Source organism: Nannospalax galili, unplaced genomic scaffold, assembly GCF_000622305.1.
Source record: "Nannospalax galili isolate Female #2095 unplaced genomic scaffold, S.galili_v1.0 scaffold175, whole genome shotgun sequence".
Taxonomy (NCBI): domain Eukaryota; kingdom Metazoa; phylum Chordata; class Mammalia; order Rodentia; family Spalacidae; genus Nannospalax; species Nannospalax galili.
The window spans coordinates 2,612,767-2,634,432 of NW_008336314.1; the positions used below are offsets into that span (position 1 = coordinate 2,612,767).

At 41.0% G+C, this 21,666-nt stretch overlaps 1 protein-coding gene and 1 pseudogene across 3 annotated transcripts in view; one reads left to right on the forward strand and one right to left on the reverse strand.

The window, feature by feature from the left end:
• Positions 1-6,258, reverse strand: part of Il33 (interleukin 33) — a 37,906-nt gene extending 31,648 nt beyond the window's left edge. Inside the window, exon 1 of one of the 3 annotated variants that reach the window (XM_008831102.3) lies at positions 6,164-6,258. The gene's annotated coding sequence lies outside the window, so the exon portion shown is untranslated. Of the gene's footprint in view, positions 1-2,017; positions 2,060-6,163 lie in introns of those variants that run through there. The other 2 variants (XM_008831103.3, XM_008831101.3) reach the window with 2 other exon arrangements.
• A 13,617-nt stretch (positions 6,259-19,875) lies between these two features.
• LOC103732520 lies at positions 19,876-20,481 on the forward strand (annotated as a pseudogene).
• The last annotated feature ends 1,185 nt before the right edge of the window (positions 20,482-21,666 follow it).

A 21,666-nucleotide genomic window follows, 5' to 3' on the forward strand; every position in this document is an offset into this window, starting at 1 on the left:
AAAAAAAAAATTGAAGTTGTCCCAGACTGACAGGACCTGTTTCCGGGCAAAGTATCAGAATGACTAAAATGAGAAAGACAGAAAATACCACAAGCATTGACAAGTTTTTGGTAGATCTGGAATTTTTATGTATGACTGAGAAGAACAAATTGTTACAACCACTTTGGAAAGCAGTTGTAGCATTTCCCACTAAAGCTAAACAAATACATGTCTTTGGCCCAGAAATTCTTCATGAAGGTGTATATACTCAACACTAAGGCATACAAGTGCTCACCAGTAGATAGTCAAGAGAATGCTTAGAGCTGTCGTAGTCACACATCTCTAGCACAGATGTCTATCTGTGTCACAATGGATAAACTGTGGTACATTTATTTAGAGGAATTTAATCAGCGATGCGAATTTAAAAACTTCAACTACCTGAAATAACACAGATGTACCTCAGAAATATGTTGAGTGAAAGGCATGACACAAAGGGCTATATGATATATGAATTAATTTATATAAACAGTCAAAACTATGCATACAATATGGGCATGCATTGCTTCATGATGGAGATATATTCTGAAAAATACATTATTGTCCGAATATCACAGAGTATACTTACACAAACCAAGGTGGTTACAGTGTCACCACACAACATGATCATATGTGACCACTGTGCTGTATCTGCTCTGTCATTCTCTGAAACATTATGCAGCAGATGATACTGTATGCTATTAGGAAATAGGATAATGGTTATGCTTGAGATAGACTATTGAAAGGGAGCATGAGGATGCTTCTGGAATTCTAGAGTCTTCTGATTCATTTATATTTTGTGTATATTTTACACCAATAAAACCTGTGAACTTTTTTTGTTAAGGAAAAGAGACTATCAGAGGATTCTAAAATGCATGGATTCCATATTTTTATTTTTCTTGGTCAAAGAGGTTCATTGACAGAGTTAAATAAGAAGAATTAAGTTAATTCTGAAGAACTGTTATTAGTTAATAAAGATTAAATAATTTAAAAGTAATTTAGTTTTTTTGTTTTTGTTTTTGTTTTTGTTTTTTGACAGGGTCTCCCTGTAGCCCTAGTTGACCCTGGAACTCCCTATGTAGATCAGGCTGGTTTTGGTTTTACAGAGATCTGCCTGCCTCTGAGATCTACAAGAGCAGCCAGTGTTCTTTACCAGTGGGCCATCTCTCCAGCCCATGAGGTTTATTGTTAGTGTGTGTGTGTGTGTGTATGAGCACATTGTCTGCATGTATGTTAGTGAACTTGTGTTATGCAGTGCCTGAAGAGGTCAGAAGAGGGTGTCAGATTCCCCTGGAATTGGAATTACAGACAGTTGTTAGCCACTTTGTGGGTGCTGTGAATCAAACCTGGGTCCTCTGCAAGAGCATCCAGTGCCCTTAAATGCTGAGCCTGCTCTCCAGCCTCCCAAGAGGTTTTAAAGGAGGAAAAATGAGCTAGCATAAAAGGGCTTCTGTATATCAAAACATTATGGCTAATGAAAATGACTTAGCCAAAACAATAATAAAACCATAAGTCCATGGTGGCATTCAAAAGCCAAAGCAACTGAAAATTGTTTTCTGGTCAAAATACTATTTCATATTACCTATATTCAGTTGTTAATTAAAATACATGACACATGAAATTTCTTCCTTGTGCAAAGGCTATGGTTCCTTTTTATACAGCTTTTCTCCTGTGTTCGTGTTATACTTACTGAATGGCAACAGAAACACTGATATTGTAGAGAAGGTTGAAGATTCTGTATATATTTCATAACACCCTCACTGCCACACCTTCCCAAATTAGCTGCTGTAGTAGAAGCCAAAATGAGAGTCCCTCCCAAGGCTAGCATTCAGCTACTGGGCTCCGTAAACTAATTGTGTAAGACTGGCACTTTTTAAATTATGTTTGCTGTACTGTAAAGGCTGTTCAATATTGTGAACAACACACTTGATCATGTACTTTTCTCCTACAACCTAATGACTGCACACTAATACACATCGGTATGACAGCCTTTGTAGCCCACCTGTTCTGCTTTTGAGCTTCTCCAGCTGCTCTCCAACTTTCTGCCTTCATTATCTACATAGCTTGGTCTAGTAGCTTGGTCTTGGTTACTGGAAGCTGGGCTGAAATGAAAACTATTAAATTGAAAAGACCACTGGGCACCTGTCCTCTTACAAGTAGGACTAATGTACAGCATTGTACACTGTATACTATTAGCTGACTACAAGACATTTAAGAGTACAGTGACTGGCCAGGCATGGCGGCACATGCCTTTAATCCCAGCACTCAGGAGGCAGAGGCAGGCAAATCTCTGCATTCAAGGCCAGCCTTGTCTACTTAGTGAATTTTAGGTCAGCTGGGGCTACAGGGAGACCCTGTCTCAAAAAAAAAAAGAAAAAAAAGTATAGCAACTTTCCACTCAGAAAATGAGAGCTCCTGGCCATGCATTCAAGTAAACTAAGCCTCAATCCACACTTGGATATTGTATTCCTATAGTTCAATCAGAGCTTCATTATGCTCAGTAGGCTCAGTCCGGGTTCCCTGAGAACTGGGCTTGAAGTGAGACTACTGGAGTGCAAGGATTGTTGAATACCTCTCTTCTCAAAGGTAACTCTAAAAGGGTTTTTTTTCTTATTGTATCGGAGTAGTAATGACTCTAGTGCTTCTGGATTAAGTATACTCTCCCAGGTCTGACAGCACCAAGGAGAAATCCCTCCAACTTTATATAATGATGGAGGTAATAGTCAGACATTGGAATTACAAGCCTTATCAATGCATCCTGGGCATGGTACCCCCCAAACTGTAAAACAATTTGTACTTCTTTGAGTTAAGAGCACCCAGTTTATTATAGTAAATGTTCACTGCATAGTGACAATTATGATTATGTTTTCATAAGACATGCTCTTTAGTCAGTAAAGAAAAAATGGATATCTGCATATCCATTCGGGTAATATGAGCTTTTTCTTATGGAAGTAAAAACAGGAAGCTGAAGACTATCACTAAGTTAGTTATATCAGAATCAATGTTGGTGCCTGTTTCTGTGCCTGAAGCTTTCAAAACAAACAAAAAAATTATTTGAAAAAATTAGTATTCAAGGAACCTTAATGCTACCAGTAATAGTTTACCTGAATGAAGAAGTTACCCAAACTACCTATGAAGGTTTTTTGTCGTTTTTGTTTCAAGATAGGATTTTACTATGTATCCCTGGCTGGCCTGGAACTTGCTACATAGATCTGGAGAGAACTCAGAGATCCACCTTCCTCTGCCTCTTAAGTGCTGGGATTACAAGTATGCACCACCGTACCTGGCTACCAAATATTGTTGAACAGGACTGGTGTGAACATGGCTAGGTCATATACAATATGAGTATAAAAGGTAATAGAAAAATACAATTCCAGAGAGGAGAAATCTTGAATAAATTCATATTTGAGAAAGTCCCCATTTGGTTATTATAAGCCCCAAGTGAAAACAATAATGAAAAGTATATCGTCCCTTATTTTAAAAAATAATGCCACGTATGGTGGCTCATACATGTAATATTTGCACTTGAGAGGCTGAGGCTGGAGGATTGTCATGAGCTCAAGACCAGCTGAGGAGTTTCAAGCTAGCCTAGGTTATGGTGTGAGACTTTGTCTCAAAAATGCAAATTTAAAAAAACAAAAAAAAAAAAGGGACTGGAGAGATGACTCAGCAGTTCAGAGCACTGGCTACCCTTGCAGAGGACCCAGTTTCGGTTCCCAGTACCCACATGGCAGCTAACAACCATGTGTAACTCCAGTTCCAGAGGATCCGGCACCCTCTTCTGACCTCTGTGGTCATTGCACAACACAGGGGCACTTACATACATGAAGGCAGTACACTCATACACATAAAATAAAAATAATAAATAAAACTTTTTTTTGATCTTTTTGAGACAGGGTCTCCCTATAGTCCCAGCTGATCTGGAACTTGCTGTGTAGATCAAGCTGGCCTTGAACTCACAGAGATCCGCCTGCCTCTGCCTCCCAAGTGCTGGGATTAAAGATGTGCACCACCACGCCCAGCGAAAACATTTTTTTAAGAAAAGAAGGAGCTGTTGAGATGGCTCAGCTGGTAAAAGCACTTTGTGCACCACCACGCCCAGCGAAAACATTTTTTAAGAAAAGAAGGAGCTGTTGAGATGGCTCAGCTGGTAAAAGCACTTGCTGTGAGAGCTTGACAACCTGAGTTCCATCCCCCAAATCCATGTAAAAGGTGGAAGGAGAGAAGTAATTCCCCATAGTTGTCCTATGACCTCCATACTTGCACATACACACATGGGGAGTTGGCGGCAGGGGAAAGAAAATATAAATTGCTTAAATATCATTTCTTAAACATCTGTCACTGATGAGCCAGCAGGCCAAAAGTGATTGCCACTGAGCAGAGTAGATGAACACAACTATAAAGTTCTGTTAAACTCTTTACAAAAACCTGGAGTCTATATTAGGAACTCCATGGGAATTAATGAGCAAAACATTGTTATGGTTACAATTTTAGTGCATTCTCAAATGCACCAATACTGCCAGGGGATTTTTAAAGAATCACTTATATATGAGGTATTCAAAGTGGAAGGGAATTAGCTGTGAACTGGGTACTGATTAAGTAAAGCCAAGTCTGTGGGTGAATCCCTCCTGCTTCATAACAACAGGAACAGAAGGAGCACAGAAGCCACAGTGCAGAGCTGGCAGCTCTTCCCCTCCCCTCGGGTAACTGGATGCAGTCCTGCAAAAATCCATGGAAGCCTGTAATGCTTTCTCACAAATAGTTTCACATTTGAAAATTATGGAAACTCTGAATCAAAAACTTTGCTTACCAGAGAGGATTAGAGACACATTTGTGAAGTTAGCTTAGAAGCATGCTTACCTCTTAAACACTCTTTTCTTGATGGAATTTAGCCCTGGATTTTAATCTCTGACCTGAAATTCACTTTGTCATCTTGGGTAAGTACCATCTTTCCAAACCTGACTTTCTTAATTTCATAAATGGAGAAGATGACATTTATCTCACAAAGATGCTGTGAGGACTGAATGGAGCACCAAGAGGTGACTGACCCTGTTTCAGCCACTACCTGGAAGTTAAAGTTTGCCATAGAATTATTTTCTCTATAAATGAGAAGTATGATGTAAATTAAACAGTGATCCAGAGAAGTAACATTATGTTGTTGAGAAAACCAGACGTTACAAATCAAAGTTGCGTAGGAGATCCCAGATCCTCTCAGAGAAGAATGGAGAAAATGTGAAATTTGAGCTGAGGAGAACAGGTCACTGCATTCTTAACCGTTTAAGGAAACTTGTGCTGTGTGACAATGTTCAAGGACCCCTAAATGAGAAACAGAGGATTCCGAAGTTTTCTGAACACAGGGTTGTGTATCTTCTGGGAGCAAATCAAAGGAGGAGCATGAAGTATTTAAAGACGGACATGAAAAGATGGCTGGGATGTTGGGAACAGCGCCAACACTCCATAGGAAGCAAGGATGACAGGGCAGTGAAAAGCCAGCACAGCTCCGCAGCTCTGGGAAGACAGCCACTTGCAGCCCTGGAAACTTCTGAATCGCCGGCTCCCGAGAGCAGCCACACTACACGCCTGCATTTTGTGCTATGTTCTTTACTAAAATAACCTGGAGGCTAGGTCCACTGAGAGGTAAAGGAGGGAAAAATGTGAGGAGGAATAATTACCAGGAGCAAAAAGAAAAAGGAAAGTCTCAGGTGACTAGTATCAAAAGGCTCGAGCTTTAAAACTTAGGTTGTCCGTTCTGTATTTTGTTTCCACAAATGCTTTCTTTTTCAGGTCTTCTGTTATCCCTGCCCCCCTTTACTGAGAACCGCTTGTTGACAACTGTTAAGTCTTAAGAGTATGAAGTAGAATTATCAACTTGCTTTGTAAAGTGTCACTGTGAGGGAAGGGAACATTTAAAGATTAATACCATCTATTTAGGCAAATTATTAATAATGTCACAAATCACCCAAAGGAAAGCAATGGAATTATGTGTTAGTAGCAACTATTTATTCACCTACTTTATGCCATCGGCACTAATGGCAAATCAGTCTAATCATTTATTTCTCAGAAATAGGGAAAAACTAAGACACTCCATAGTTCCTAAGATCTTTCTCTGCAAAACCTAAAAATCCAACAGTTTTGGTCACAGCCTTACCTCAGATCCTGTCTTGATTTCTCTGCTAAGCAGCGGCAGCTTTTGCTCAGAGCGCCTGAGGCTCTTTTTATTACCCAGAGTTTGGCAGAGAACCAAATGGTCTTAGATGGGAGATGAGGGAGGCAGGATTTGGCAAGTTTTTACTTCTGAAAATCAATAGAAGATTTAAGGCTTTCTGTCTCTTCTGCCTCTTCTCTGCATGTTGATTTTGTGTGTGTGTGTGTGTGTGTGTGTGTGTGTGTGTGATGCAATGTCTTGTTATTTAGCCTGGGTTGGCCTCTAATCTTCCCACCTTAGCCTCCAGTGCCGCACTACAGGTGTATGCCACCACACCTGACCTCCTCTGTCTTGACTTTAAACTTTAACTAACAAAAAGATGGATTTTTACATTCTCTTTTTCCCCTTCCAAATCACAGTTACCTCACATGCAGCTCTCTGCCCATCTTCAAGTCCCAACTTTTCCTCTGCCCTGCCCTTCACAATTTGACTCGTGAACTCCAAACTTTTAAGCTGAACTCCAGAGTTTTACCTTCAGCACTGTGCATATTGACATTCTTTTGCTCTTATATTTTCATTTTTGCCACTGGCTTCTTATTTTGAACCTTCATTAAGGTGTCAAGCTAGTCTTTCAAATTATTTTATAATAAAATTACTCCCTATTGCATATCAGAAATATGTAGTTTATCTGAAAATAAAAGTTCTAGATGCTCCGTATGCCTGGCCTACCTCCCACTCTGACTTCAAAGCAATTAAGCAAACCATTACAATAAAAAGAAGAGAGGGAAGAGGAAGAAGAGGAGGAGGAAGAGCAAGAGCAAGGAGGGGGAGGAGGAAGAGGAGGGGGGAGGAGGAAGAAGAGGAGGAGGAAGAGGAGGAGAAATTACTTGAAAACATCATTGATTTGAAGAATTCACACAAAGAAAGAAGGCAGTGTCCTTTAAGATAGTTAGGTGATTATAAGGCATAAAGTCACAATCAAGACTATAAGAAATTGTGGTTCCCAGATAGACCAGACTAGTTTAAAGGGGAAAAAAGGCATGTTTCTAGTGATAAGTATTGTTTACCTTCTTATGTAGGAACTTCATTGCACAGAGAATGATCTGGAGCTGAAGGAGTGTCATGCCCTTCATTGCCCTTTCAAAGGGACGGGTGCTCCTTCCTAGCAGCCACTGAGCACACAGCAGATCCCTAGAGATAGCCATTCACAGCCTCAGACTGCACGAGGCTGGGAGGAATCTGCACTGCTCCATGGGAAATGGAAGGATATGGCTTAAGGTAAAGAGCAGCAATACCAGGCAGTGACACGCACAGGTCTCTGAAGGGATATGACTGGGTTGAGTGGAAGGGGGGGAGAGGAGCTGAGGGGCAGATGAGGGACACTCTGAGAATGCCTAACCTCCCCACAGAGTAAAAGTGACTTAGATGCCCTATAAATCAGTTCTAACAAATTTTAAGAACACTTGTTTTAATCCTTAAGAAAACACTTAGTGAAGTCTTATAGAGGCTTACACACTGATTTACAATACCTGAAATGAATGGAGATGCCCCTGGTGATTTTTACTCACGGTCACCTGCAGACTTCTACTTACTGAGTCACAGTTTGCAGGTGAAGAAACCTGGCCATCAGATTCTAACTCATCCTGGAAAGCCTTCAAGCTAATGTTTCCTATTATTGCCCACCTCTTTACTAGCTCACTTTCTTCTTTGATAAGCAATATGGCTAGGAAGAAAGTACTGCCTATTAAATAAGTGGTGTTAAGATTTAGAGCTGTGGAGTCTGCTGATAAACTCAGTGTTTGTTTTGTGGAAGTCACTGACACAGGCCAAGTTTCTTCTCAGTTCTCATCTGTGGTACCTAGGAAGATCATTCATAGGCAAGATTAACTCAGAAATACAAGGTGAGATGAGCCTGATTCTTCTGGCTATAGCCTGAGAAGTTCCTGGCTTAGGGACCCCACTCACCTGTGACTGGGATCTTGATTTATGGTACAGAAAAGAATTTCAGGATGAGTCATTATGAAGGAAAATAGGATTTGTTAAGAAAGATAAGAGAAGGAGCTGGAACACACTTCGCATTTAAATGGGCATTTGGAGAAAGATACGTCTCAACAAGAGCTATGTGTACAATTTTGTGGCTTATAAAGCTATATTGCTGGGGCTGGAAAGATGGCTTAGTGGTTAAGAACATTGACTACTCTTGCAGAGGACCCAGGTTCAATTCCCAGCACCTACATGGTAGCTAACAACCATCCTTAACTCCAGTTCTAGGGGATCCAACGCCCTCTTCTGACCTCCTTAGGCATTGCACAACATGGTTGTATTACACACATGCAGGCAATACACATATACATAAAACAAATTTAAAAATTATATAAAGTTACATTGTTTAAAGGATATAATTTTCAACCAAGTTAAATGATTAAGCAAAGTTTAAACCTTAAGTAAAATTTTAAAGTTGTAAAGTTAAGTTAAAAAATGAGCTAGCTTATGTATTTCTCTTTGCTTATGGAATTTCCTTTTGTAAATGAAATTATGAGGTGGTTTATGAGGTACATTGTTCAGGTCTACAGGTGTGCTGATTAGGTTCAACTCAAAGGTCACAGGCATTTTTGGCTTTAAGCAAACATGGCCCATTACTATTTTAACACTCTTGCCTGAGGTATCTCTTAGAAAAATGAGCATTTCTCTGTAGGCAATCTTCATAACATACTTTTTAGTTGTGTTTGAGTTCTTTGTTTTCACCAATGCAGATCCAAGTAGAGCAAGGGTTTTTAAAAATATTTATTTTTTAAGAATATTTTATTATTTTTATTTTATGTATATGTGTGTATTGCCTGCATGTAGGTAAGTGCACCCATGTCATGCAATGCCCAAGGAGGACAGAAGAGGCTGTTGGATCCCCTGGAACTGGAGTTACGGACAGTTATTAGCTGCCATGTGGGTGCTGGGATTCGAACCTGGGTCTTCTGCAAGAACAGTCAGTGTTCTTAACCACTGAGCCATTTCTCCAGCCCTGAGCAAAGGCTTTTTTCCTGTTTTGTGTCCCCTTGAATTTCCTTGTCTTCCTATCCTGCCTTGAGAAGTACTTGATTCCTTATCTCCTTTAGTTAGATCTCAGCCAGCTTGGTGGCAAAAGAGAGTGTCTGAACCTCTGACAAGCTTAATCTGGTTTAGCAGTGTTTAAACTTTTCTCAGAAGCAGAAATATTTTCTAAGATTAAATCTTAACCAACAAATTTCATGGATATCAACCAATCAGTGCAGTTACTACAGTTGAGGAGACAATCAAATTGCTTAAAATCCTCTAATCTTGGGAGGCCTCAAGACTCTAGGGTTCTGCAGACAAAATTTGAATATTGCCAGTCTGTCAGGAAAGCCCTGCCCTGTTCCATAACTAGAAAAGGGTTCCAAGAAAGATGGCCTTCAATATTTCATCTCAAGAAAGTTATGGCAGGCACATATCACAGGCCAAAGAGAGAAGACGTGAAATGACACAAAAGAGCTCCTACTCGGAGTGTTGCTGGACTGAGTGTGGCAAGAAGTGAGGATCTGTAGCCTGGCTCTGCACAGCTGCTATGCCAACCTGTGAGTCCTTCCTTCCTGGTTGCTTGCTACTGGAAAGTTGCTTTGGGCAATTATATCCTCACAATGGGACCCCAGTGCTCTCGCCAGGTTTGATCGCTTTCCCATCCCACTCCTTATGCCGTCATTTCCAACTGCCCAAATTCATAATCACATCTGCTTTATCCCCTGTACAAGGCTCTATTGTTTCATCATCAGTGAGTCACACCTTAGTATAAATATTGTTTTAAGGACTTTTTAAAATTTCCTCATTTTCAGTAATGAGATAAACAGTCTTAGTGGTTTGCAGCAAAAGGGAGATTGGTTTGGGTGCTGTTTTTAAGTAGGAACTAAACTACTTGACAGAGCTGGTATTGCTTTGTCTTAGATCCAGCAACCTCTATGGTTTGCCTCCTAAGGTTCACTGTTTCCTCCAGCTAAAAACTGGAAAGTGTCATTATTCTATTGCTGCCATAGCAAATTACCACAAACCTAGTGGGTGAAAAGAAGACAAGTTGATTATTTTACATTTCTAAAGGCCAGAAGTCCCTCACTAGGCTCATTAGTGTTAGACTTGAGGTACTGGAATGGTTGCATTTCTTTCAAGAATGTTCTGCTTTTTGTAGCCAAGAATCATGACAAGGAGCAGGAGCTGGGCATGAGAAACATCCGTCTAGAAAGGGACTCAGAGACCAGAGCAAGGAATCTGCCAACCGACAGAGACTTGGTAAGAAAGAAAGTGAAACATAAGGCCCTGACCTCACTCTCATCGATTCTGCTCCAGGAGCGCCCAACCCTTCAGCTAGAGTCCTTGGATGAGAAGACAGAAATCCCCATCAGGGTCACAGTGTTTCACACCTGTGGCTAAGCTAGAGAGCCACAGACAGGTCTCCTACTCTGACTTCTTACATAACAAGAGACAGGGAAAGATACTTAACTGTAACTGTCAGAAACTTTTGCTTCTGCCCCTCCTCACTCAGTGAAAGCTCACTAAATTCTGCCACCTTGCCTGAGAGCAATTTCAGTCTGTATTGGCCTAGAGCAGAGATGAAGGGGTCTGGAGTGGCACCCAACACATAGTCTAAGGATTCCCTTGGAATGCCTTCAGCAGTCATGTCTCTTTGAGGGCCAGAAATCCAGCCTTGCTGATTGTGTGATGTGTCTTTTTTTTTTTACACAGGTACTTTCAACCTGTTTGTCTTCATGTTTAAAGCATTTCTCTTGCAGGCAATATCTAGTTGAGTTCAAGAACCAAAGACTTACCAAAATGTATGTTGAAACCTAGGCATGTCCAACATGTGCTCCATTACCTTGTATGATGAAACCTAGGCATGCCCAACATGTGTTCCATTATCTTGAATTAAACATGGCCTAAGATTTCTCTTCCTTGAACTATAGTCTTAAACTAAGCATGCTCAGGAACATGCCCACTCTTAAAGTGCTTTCCTATCTGAATACATAGAGTTACGTTTCCTTTGTTTGAGGAGGACATTTCTTTGGCAATAACTCCCATGATCTCCATACCTGCTATAGGCTTAACTCACAGCCTGGTTGGATCAATTTCTATTCAGCTCTGAGAATTCTGAGATGATGAGGTACCACCCATTCACACCCAGCTATAGTCTTCTAAATCAAATGGTTTCTGTGAAAATAGACCCCCTCCTCATCCATGCAACCCTGTGCAACCCTGGCATGAAGAGAGCTTATGGCAGACTATTTGTATATGAGCTTAGATGAATCTAAAACCCAGAGTAGGAGCCCCTGAAAAGACGCTAGAATGTCAGATCCTGGGAAGAGCAGGGCCTATGGAAATTCTCCTCAGTCTGTAAGCAAGCTAAGCCATTGGAGGAGGGAGTTTTGGACCTTGGATAACAAAGGATAGGACTGTATGTGTTTTGTGTCTCATTGCTCAGCCTGAAGCCAAACTGCTTATCTACCATGGTCCCCATGGGGATACAGAGGCTCCTTTCCCACTGCCTGAGAGAGGATTCCATTTAGCATACTTCAACAGCAAACTTGTCCTCAGTGATTAACACATGATAAAGGAATCAATCCATAAAAAATAGCAGACAACCAAGGAGGCGTCCAAAAGAAAAGAAATCTTTCTAAACAAACTCTTCAACAAAATGCCAAAGTAAATATGTCCACTTGGTTTGTACCTCATAAAAGTCAAACCATGACAGGATACTATATTTACACTTGTTCCACTAAGTAGTCCCATACATTGTTTTTGTTTTGGAGAAGAAGCTCATGATTATCCCCAAGTATTCCCCAAGGACACAAAATGGAGAAAGAAAAAAGACAGAAAACAAAATAAATCATTTGGAGAAGACATTCATTGAAAAGAAGATTTTAGGGACTTCTGGAACAGATAGAAAGGAAGGATTAACTTTAAAATGCAGGAAAATATTACAAAACTAAATTGAGCAACAAGTGAATTAGAGGAGGGTTGAATAAAAGTAAATCATTTATTAAAATAAAAACTCTAACCATCAATAGAAAAATACAAGTTCTGGTTATTACACAGAGAAAAGACTTGAAGGGGGAAAACTAGAGTCTTTAGGAATTAAGTTAGGAAGCTATTTAAATATTCTAGAAGTGATGATAATGGCTAAGAATAAAGGTGGAAATAGTAGGGTTTTTTATTGTTGTTTGTTTGTTTTTGGTCTTTTAGAGATGAGGGTCTCCCGGTAGCTCCAGCTGGCCTGGCATTCACTATGTTGACCAAGGTGGCCTCGATCTCATGGCTCTCCGCCTGTCTCTGCCTTGAGAGAGGTGTGCCACCGTGCCCACCAACAGCCGGATTTTTAATAAATGGCAAGTGAAGGACACAAGTAAGGCATCAGTAAACCTCTCAAGGGTGAAAGAAGTTGTCATTTACTGAGATTGGGATAAACAAGTAGAGATAAAGTTGTGGTGTAAGGGCAGAGGTCAAGCACCCTTTTGGGGCTCCACTAAATGTAAGTTTCTACCAGACATATTTAAGTGGAAAAGTCTGGAGTCTGGCATTTGTGTGGTTTTAGCTCACAGTTTCAGATATAGAACCCATCATGTCAGGGCTGGCATGGCCCATGAGGTCATGGGTTGCTCACATCTTGGTATATCAGGAAGCAGAGAGAATGGACTGGAAGCAGAGTGGGGCTATAACCCTCAAAAGTCTGCCCATCATGATCCACCTCCCCTAACCAGTGCCCACAGTCTCCCAAGTGTACCAGCTGAATACCACACATTCAAACATATGAACCAATGGGAGACATTTCAGATCCAAACCGTAAGAGGGTACAATGAACTTGTGGGTCGGTCAGTTAATGGGAGACACATCTGTTTCCTTAGGAAAATGGAGACAGAGTACGTGGCAGTACAACAGGCTGTCACATTTGGGTATAGATTTTCATGAATTCTGTTTGTTTCTGTATTGTCTAGAGGACAAATAAAGGTTTTGAACTAAGAAGTGGAAAGGCTGTTAAATGTTTACATGGAAAGACAAAACAGAACAGTAGTTTAGTTGTTAGAGTAAGCTTCCCTGTGTACATGAAACCCTGGGTTTGATTGCCAGCACTGCATAAAACTGGATGTGGTGGCACATGCCTATAATCTCAGCACTTAGAAGGTGGAGGCAAAAGGATCAGAAGTTCAAGGTTATCCACACTATATAGCAAGTTAGAGGCCAGCCTGGGCTACATGAGACCCTGTCTTGAAGAACTAAACAAATAGAAGAGTAGCCATCTGAGTTTTACAAAGTTGATCAGGGATATGTATGCTTCTGGACCACTTGCATTTGGGCATCAAACATTTGAGATGAGACTCGTCAGCATAGTTGTCCATTTTTCTTGAGATATATTCAGTTGCCTTGCTATAGTGCTGAGTAGACAGGGAACTGGATTTAACCAGACAGCTATTTTGAAGATGAGATTAATACAGGGTCAGCATTCACCACTTTCTGCTTCCTGACTGCAGATGCAGTATGACCAGCAGCCTCAAGCTCCTGCCACCATGACTTCCCTACTGTGATGAGACTGTATCCTAGAACTGTGAGAAAAAAATATACCAGAGAGAGAGAGAATAATGCAACAAGATAGATGAAGAGGATGAGTTTGGGATGTTTGCAAAGAAATGAAAATGAGCAAGGAAAGTAGTGGGTGGGAGCAAAGTTGAGATGGACAGTGGTAACTAACATGGTCAGATCAGTGGACTGAGGGACCCAATGAGAAAAAAGACTTTATAAGAATGAGCTGGAAAGACAGGTGGTAATAATCAGACAGTAGTATGGTTGAAATAGGAATTTTGTTAATGGTTCAGTAATTGTTCTTAGACATGAACATGGGCATGGATAATTGTAATGAACTGGAAGACAAATTACTGGAGGTGAAGAGGCTGAAGAGCTGAGACCTGGGTGTTGCTTGGATTACTATCTCAAATATTGAAATAGTCAAGTGATGATAGCATTGATGGTAAAGATAATGTACTTAAGCCAGATAATCAAATCTTTAATGATAACAAAAGACCAACCAATGTGATGATACAGGGCTGAAATAAAACTTGAGCGCATTGTAAGTTTAACAGTCTGATGGCACAGGTTTCAGAGTGGTTTGTGTCAACTACTTCTATTTCATTTGAAAATGTTAGAAACTCTATCTTTGAGTATAGAAATGACTACTTTCTTCATAATCTTTTTAGTTGACCTTTTCCAGATTTCCTTGTGCTTTACTAATTCTTCAAAAGTTTTGCATTGGGACTTCTGTAATGAAGGTGTAAGGAGTTCCCCAGTAAAACAACTCTAAGTGGTGAAAAAAATTAATCTCTGAAAGTTATTCTAATGGCATAGAGCTAAGAAGACCTTAGTCAAGAAATCTTTTCAATTTAATTTTTATTTTATGTGTATGAGAGTTTTACCTGCATGAATGTAACCATACTCATGCACATAATGCCCTCAGAGGCCAGAAGAGGGCGTAGGATCCCTGGGAACTGGAGTTACAGATGGTTGTTAGCCTCTGTGTAGGTGCTGAGAACCTAACCCAGGTCCTCTGCAAAAGCAGGCAGTGCTCTTAATCACTGAACCATCTCTCCAGGCCCTTAATTTAGTTTTTAACTGGTACATGAAAACAAAGATTTTACATAATAATGAGATAGCATGATATTTTGATACATGTGTGCATTGTGTGTGTTCAAATCAAGTTAAACTTGTCTTCTCAAACGCTTGTCATTTCACTGTAGTTGAAAAAACTTTAGAAGTTTTTTCTTCTATTCTTGTGACACATACAGTAGATGACTGTCATCTATAGTCACCACACTGAACAGTAGCACACTAAACTTCCTGTTCCTATCTAACTGTAACTAACCCACACCTCTCAGCGTCTGGTTACTACCATGGTACCCTTGGTTAGATTCCAGATTCCACATAAAAGAGTGCTAATGCAATACCTGTGTGTCCTGAAGAGTACTAATTCCTCCGAGGGGCAGGGCCTGCTGAGAAGAATTGGCTGCCAAGAGGGAGTTGCGGAGAGTTAGCCCCAGAGGGAGGAGCGTTGGCCCGATCTTGGACAAGGCAGGGCATAAAAAATGGCCCCCATGTCTCCACCCATGCGGACTCGAGGGGGTCATCTACTGACCTCGGGTGAGACTGCGGGCCCACGAGGCACGGGCAAAAGCTAATGGAGACTGTGGGCCAGGCAGGGAAGTGATCTGGAATGGCAGGCTACTGATGCACAGAGTGAAACAGGCCGCAGGGTGTTCGCCTTTCTAAGTTGCTCTATTTCCCCTACCCAGGATATAAATTATGAAAAATTCAGATAAAGATGTGTTATATGGTTTGTCTAAATGTGCCAGGAGCAAGGGACCCTAAGAGAACTCCGGTGATAACATGTCTTTCTGTGCCTGGTGTATTTCAACATAATGATCATCACAATGACAAGATTTCATTATTTTCATTAAATAGTATTCTGATATGTATAACTATGTGTAATTGCTGTGTATACCAGTTTTTATTCATACATCATTGGCAAGTACTCACAGTACTTCCATTTGTTAGCTACTGGGTTGCAGTGGGCATAAGAGTGTATATGTCTCTGTAGCATATGAAGTTCATCTCCTTTGTATACATATCAAATAGTGGGATGGCTTGATCATATGTTAGTTCTATCTTCTTTCTTTTGTCTAAACCAAGAATTTAGATTTATTTCTATCACTGTCTAGATATATGAGCTAAATTAACCTTAAAAATAATATAGGTTGAGGCTGGAGAGATGGCTCAGTGGTTAAGAACAGTGGTTGCTCTTGCAGAGGACTCAGGTTCAGTTCCCAGCACCTACATGGTGGCTAACAACCATCCATAACTCCAGTTCCAGGTGATCCAATGCTTTATTCTGGTCTCAACAGGCATTGCATTCACAGGTGCAATTATATACATGCAGGCAAAACATTCATACACCTAAAATAACATTTAAAAATGCAGATCATGTTAAACAGATTGTTTTAAACTCTCAATTTTCCTTTATATATTCTAATATTTCTTTAAATTCTTTTTAGTATTTTTTTTAATGTGTATATGTCTTGCCTACAGGTATGTAAGTGTACCACATGCGTGCAATGCCCATGAAGGCCAGAAGAGGGTATCAGGTACTCTGGAACTGGAGTTACAGGTGTTTTTTTAGCTACCATGTGAGTGCTGGGAACCAAACCTGGGGTCAGTGATCTTAACCTCTGAGCTATCTCTCCAGATACTCTAATATTTCTTTATTACACTAAAGAAGAACATTGCAATCCTAGGATTCTGTGGTTCTGAGAGTGGTCCCAATGCTCCTGTTTATTTTATTCAGAAGTCTACATTGAGAGTTAGAAACATATTGTAGACACATCAAATAATATCACAGTAGATATTCAAAACTCCTAGAGTATGTAGCAGCATTTCTTCCATGGAGCATGGTATTGACAATACTGAATTATCCCTTAAACATCAATTACCCTTCTTCTCTACCCCTTTGTCCTCTTCCCCAGAACAAAATCAATCAAACCATTTTACCTTGAAATTTCATCTGTCATAGTACTGCAGTTTAGTGGTCATACACGACAAAGACCTTTCCAAAGAATTTCTGAATCTGGCATGAAAATACAGTACAATATAATTTCCATACACCATCTTTTGTTTCTTTGTTTTTTTTTTTTTTTTTGAGATAGGGTCTCCCTGTAGCCATAGCTGGCCTGGAACTCACTATGTAGACCAGGCTGGCCTCAATCTTATGGAAATATACCTGCCTTGGCCTCGCAAGTGCTGGGATTAAAGGCATGCACCCCATGCCCGGCATACCTTCTGAGTAATATCAATGCTCAGCAAACTTTTACATTGAAAAGATTTTTAATGCTCAGAACAGCATGTTAGCTTGCTATTACATTATAATAATGGGGCATAAAAAAGAAAGATACCTGCTTGTATTACATATTTCTGAGTTAATCGTCCGCATCTGCTTGGCATGTTTGGGTCTAAATGAAGGGTGTTTAGTTTTCAAAAGGAATATACATTTACTGCTGCATAGGCAAAACAATTACATTTCTTTCCTGTGACAATCATCCATCATAGCATAAATGTAGTGTTCGCATTGCACCTTAAGCAGGGAGACCAAGGGAACTAGGTATCATATGCTAAGTATATAAGATGCTAAAGAGAAGAGGCTGTGCATGCCAGACAGCAGAGGGTAAAGGGAGTCCTTCATCAAGTTAGGAATGCACTGAGTCTCTTGTCACTTTTCCACAGAATTGATTTAATTAGTCTCTCCCTCTCCTAACCTTGATCAGCTGCAATGGAAGGTCTGGGTCATCCCTGCCCCTACTACATGAGCATTCTTCTAGAAGTTCTGTGATGGTGATTTCTCTCCAGTGAAAAATAGCATCACCTTCTTTCCCTGTTGATTTCTGAAAAAGAAAATGCTTCCTCCAAACCACCACTGCATTATTATTTTTTATTTCTCTCTATTCTTGAGAATTTCATAGGTTCTTATTATATGCATTTCATGTATATAATGAAATATGATGCTATATACTCCCAAACTCACTCCTTCAGTTCCCTCTATATCCTCCAATATATCCCCTAGCCAACTTCATGTCCTTTTTCTATAACCCACTAAGTCCAGTTAGTGCTGCCCATATGTGCATGGGTGAGAGATCATCTACTGTAGCAAGGGGACCTGATCAGTGACCACATCATGTAAAGAATGACTCTCTCTCCCCCCGAAACTATCAACTGGTAATAGCTCCTCAGTAAGGGATGGGAACTGGTGATCATCTACCCATCTACACCAGAATCTGACTGACTTATCTTGAGCAGATAATACCAGTGGCTGTGAGTTCATGAGTGAAAAAGCCATGTCATATCCAAAAGATGGCATGCACAGCTCTTCTCCCCATTCTCTGGCTCTTACATTCTTTCTGCCTCCTCTTCTGTGATGTTTCTTGAGCCTTGGTAGTGGTGTGGGGATTGATACAGAGAGATGTCCCATTTAGGGCTAAGCACTCAATCTCTTATTTACCATACTTTGGCCAGTTATGCATTTCTCCATTGACTGCTGCATACTGCAAAAACAAAAACAAAAACAAAAACAAAAAAAGCTTCTCTGACCAAGATTGAGTGCAGTCCATGTCATAAGCATAAAAAGAAATATTTAGAAGGCATTTTCAAGCATGACCACTTAGCAAAATGAAAATAACAGGTTCTACTCTAGGGCCTTCCCAGCCATAGGCTTTTGAACAGGATCAAAGTACTGGACATGAAATTCCAGCAGCAGGCTTAAATCCAACCCTAAAGTAGTTACCCATGAAAGTTGTGCCACTGTTGCACCAGTGGGCATATCTTGCCTGGCAAATTGGTACTGTAGCATTCAATATTTGGCTATGCATAGGACCATTAAAGTCATTTTCTCCTCCAGCAGCCCTGCATAGCATCTTCTGGCAGTATATAGCTTACAGCTAATGTGTGTGGTGCGTTCAGCAATAGGTCTTACCGTGTAGTTATGGTGGCTAACCAAGGGCAATGGCAATAGTGTGTGTAGTCTTGGAGACCTCTAGGACCTCCCTGACCAGTAACTAATAGGGAAGTGCCATAATGCATAGTACCTTGACTACAGTTTTCATCTAATAATCCATGTACTCTAGGAGCAACATTGTCCACTCATACGATGTAATTTCATTTCATTTGACCATTTTTTAAAGTTTTATTTTAAAATTGGCTTACTTTTTTTTCTTTTAGAAGAAGCATTTCATTACAGCTTTAACACACTCAATAACAGTTTCCAGAGCAAAGATACATCTCTTTGAAAAGCAGCTATAAAATTTTTAGGTTCGCTGTTGAATTAATACAGTTATACAATATTGAACTAATGGGCTTTTTCATACATCCTTAGTTTTGAGTAACTGACCACCACCCTTTGCTCTATCCCATCTCCTTGTCCCCATTTCTGCTTAATCCTTTAACCCCTGGTATTGTCCCCTCTCTTTTCTTTTCACATGTACTAATTGAATTATGAGATAGCAGGCTTCTTATGCGTTTTCACACACCTTCCTTTGGCTTAGCGCTTCTTTCTACCCTGTGATTTCTTTAATACTCCCATGGTCTTATCTACTTAAGCTTTACGGTCCCCAGTGTTCCACATCTCTACTGTCATTTTACCTAAAATATACTATCCTCCCTCTTTTAAATTTGCTATTCTCCCCCCACAAAAGGCCCCTTTCTAGTTTCCTGGTTTCCACTTATACCTCAATTCAAGTTAAACAAACAGAACAAAATATTTGAAGCTAGGATCCTCATATGAGAAAGAATATGCAGCATTTGTTTTCCTGGGCCTGAGTTACCTCACTTAATAAAATATTTTGCAGTTCCATCCATTTACCTGGAAATGTCATGATTTCTGTGGGAATGACTTTTATGAATGGACATAGTCTGGACTAATGACTTTTAATTAACCCCAGTTAAACTTTGTGCTCTTGTGTCTTGTGTCCTGGGCACCTGATCTCATTTCTTAAATAACTTCAATTTGGTACTGTACCCCAAAAAATAAGGAATGAATATGGGTGTGCTTGAGAATTAATAAATCAAAGCACTGAAAGGCGGTGGACCATCTCCATTGCACACAGTAAAGATTGGGAAGGATGTGTAACCACAAGTGAATGAGGTGGTCTAGAACTAGGGATGAAACTGAACTGCGTGCCCAGCTGAGCCGGGAGGCTGGATATCAACCAGGGCATAGTGTACCCCTGCACTGCAGGGTCTTCAACCCCTACACTGAGTTCCCAGAGTTCAGCCACCGCCTCCTCAAGGACCTGGAAAGCCTGTTCAAACTGTATGATGCTGGACGGGATGGCTTCAATGACCTAATGGAGCTGAAGCTCATGATGGAGAAACTGCCCCCACCACCACCACCTCCGACCCACCTGGGCCTAAGGAGCATGATCAAGGGGGTGGACAAGGACTTCTATGGCAAGCTCAGCTTCCAGGAGCTCCTGCTCATTTTTTCACAAGGCTGCTGCTGGAGAGCTGGGGGAGGATAGTGGGCTGATGGCACTGGCCTAGCTCTCTGAGATTAATGTATTGATGTTGCCCTGGAGGGTGTCAAAGGTGCCAAGAACTTCTTTGAAGCCAAGGCCCATGTCTTGTTATGCTCCAATAAGTTGGAACCTGAGTTAAAATCTGAGCAAGATGAGCAGAAGCAGGAGGAGGCCAGGAGGCTCTGCCAAGCGGCCTTCCGAGAGCTCAAGGCAGCTTTCAGGGCATAGTCCTGCTGACTTGACCCCTGACCACAGCTGTGCCTCACAGATGCCCCGGAGATGACCAGAATTTCTACATTTTCTTCCCCGCTGCCCCCTCCCTGAGCCACCACACCCTCAGAGCCTTGCTGGCTGGCCTTTCCTCCCTTCACTCCTCTGTCCTTAACTGTAGCCAAGACTTGCCTCTTCTTGGCAACTGTCACTTCTCTTGCCTGTGTATGGCTGTGTGTCAAGTCCTGTTCCCCTGTGGTCCTCAGAACATGTTGTGCATCTTCTCAGGCAGTTCTTCCCTTTGGTTCTCCCATCCTTTTCCGGCCAGCTTCCCTGTTCTTGTTCTTAGATTCCACTGATTGCTTTTTCTCCATCTTCCATCCTGGTGTGATGGTGGGAACCAAGGGAAGACCTGTGGACCATTTCCCATTCCCTCTCCCAACCAGGGGAGTAGCTCACTGTCCCATTGCCTGTCCCCTGGCCCTCAGCAATGCCCACCTTCTTGTCCCCTCATCCATGTCTTCTATGTCAACCGTGTTTCTCCTACTCCTAAACCCTTTGCAACTTAACTGTAAGAAGGAAAGAGTAGAACCCCGGGTGGTGGTGCACACCTTTAATCCCAGCACTTGGGAGGCAGAGGCAGGCAGATCTCTCTGAGTTCAAGGCCAGCCTGGTCTACATAGTACGTTCCAGGTCAGCAGGGGCTACAGGGAGACCCTGTCTCAACAACAACAACAAAAAAGAAGACCAAGAATGAAAGAGTTCTTACACCTAATATTGACCAAAGGGATTGCTGTCAGCTGACCCCGATCAAATCAGAGTAGACCCCCTGACATCCAGAGTCTTGAAACCCCAGAAGTCATGACTATCCTCATCAGACCAATTTCCAACACCGGCCCCAATGGGCTGAGGTAAAGGTCAGATTTTTGTTCTGTTTTTTTTTTTTAATAAATTATTTATTGAGAACTTAATATATGCATACAAGGTGTTTTGATCAAATCCATGCCCACTCCTCCCCTCCAACTTCTCCCATATCTCCCCATTACTTTTTTCTGATAATTTCATGTACTCTTTCTTCTTTGATTTTTCTTCCCTACGGGGTTTTTGGCTACTCTAACACTCCTCTGAAAAGGTAACTCTATAATCTTTTAAGGATTAGATAAAAGCTCCCAAATATTTTTGACATTTTTGGCCTTCAAAACA